We start from the raw sequence: 1,913 nt of genomic DNA, 5'->3' as shown, positions 1-1,913 counted from the left end.
TATATAATTATATATATTGTAAAAGACTAAACAAGATCTCGCTGCCAGATTTCTTTTAGGCACCGTAGAGGAGATAAACAAAAACATGACTTCTATAACTGGGCGTACGTCGTGACGGCTGAGGTGTGTCTCATCGTGCCAGACTCCCCACTTCGGCACGCCGACGAGATCGGTGATAATTGGGAAACTTCTCCCGTAATTCACAGCAGGCCACGGGGAGTTACTGTTCTTGTTCGAAGGATCTCACCCTTCTTTCTAGTTTTTCATTTCATTTAAATATTCTAGAACAGTGTTCGGTTATAGCTAAGATTCGTGATTTCTTAAAGCTTAAAATAAGAAGCAGCTATTTATATTATAGTGCAATTGTACGGCTGTAGAAATAAAATGATGTACATGGTGATAAAAAAATCAACAACTGTACAACGTTTTTCCGAAATATCTCGAACAAAAATTGTTCTATAATGCTGTAATTTGGAACAGACATAATTAATTCAAAAGGAATTTGTTTGACATAAAATTCACGTAGAATAAACTTCTTTTGAAAACAGAAAAGGTTTAAAGAATATAGCATCCAAAGATTGTTAAAATATTGTAAAGGAAGTCGTAAAGAGATTTGTTGATTTTATTCCTTTATTTTATTCTTTGACATTTACTTTTCCACCCCTGGAAGATTTAAACAATTTCTAATTTCTTTTGCAATGTTAAAAAACAAAAACACTAACGATTTCACTCCCAGAAGCAGTGCTCTGCATGCCCTCCTTTCGACTCGACACATTTTTAACGCGTCTTTTAATATGTTCAATTGCGCCCAAACACAAGGACCTGCTAAGTCATTAGTGTTTAAAGCCACATACACTGTACATTATCAGTATGAAGGGGCTTCTAGAGACAAAAGGGAGTGGGGTGCCCAATAGTCAGCATTTTTGAAGTTCACATATCCCGCAGGGTGAAAATGGGTTTTGCACTACACCATAATATGTCATCGAGGGAATGATCCCGCTTTTCGAGACAATCGATCAATCATGAACACATTACCATGCTCTGATCCATGTCATCTCGGCCTAGAGAAGATGAAAATGGTACAGTTGTAGGTTAAAATCTGCTATGAGAATGCAGACTGTTGAGGTTTAGGAAATTCCTAGTTGAAGACCGTCTAAAACAGACGTCTCATGGGACTCGACTACTGAAATCTGGACCCAGGTGATTGCGTGTGTTAATCCTGAAGACTTATTTTTTAAAGAAATTTTTAGTTCTGATTCGCATTAGATCCAAACTGACGGAACTTCTCTACTCATGACGCCAAAGTATTGAGGGCACCTCAGCATTCTTTCCATGCCGAGCGCAGAACTTACGAAATGTCCAGGGTGGTGAGTTTGTGGAGAGGTAATGTTCTATACAAAAAGCTCTTTACCAAACGCAACAATGATCTCAGCAGGCAAACAAAATTTGGGAAAAATAATATCTGCAGACTCCTGTTGACTTGTTGACTTGTTAGACTGTTGTAGCTTGCAATATGGCGTGATTGTAGCTACATTTAGTGGTAGGCCTACAGCAAACTGGTTCGTCATGCTATGAAAATGGCGACAAGGTTGAAAATGGGTTGTTTTATTAATGCGCCATATAGAGCAAAACCATTTAATGAACTTATCTCAAATGAATATCGGACATATTCCTTTTGGCTTCCAAATGTTATATTCAAATCTGAAACGCAAAACTTCAGTACGGAGGAATATATTTACAAATATGTTGTACAGTTATTGAGGGTTTTTTTTTTGGGGGGGGGATGACACTGTACTTCTGATTTATTGTGTGCACATCTGCCTATTTGTATATTATGAGTGCACTGTGTTTTAGCCTACTTCTGATTTGGCGTTTTCGTAGGATACATTCGAAAGTATTAGTGGTTGCGTGTC

The sequence above is a fragment of the Aplysia californica genome, unplaced genomic scaffold, assembly GCF_000002075.1.
Source record: "Aplysia californica isolate F4 #8 unplaced genomic scaffold, AplCal3.0 scaffold00074, whole genome shotgun sequence".
Lineage (NCBI taxonomy): Eukaryota > Metazoa > Mollusca > Gastropoda > Aplysiida > Aplysiidae > Aplysia > Aplysia californica.
The sequence above is the reverse complement of the archived record's forward strand: the minus strand, read 5'-3'. Positions refer to the sequence as shown.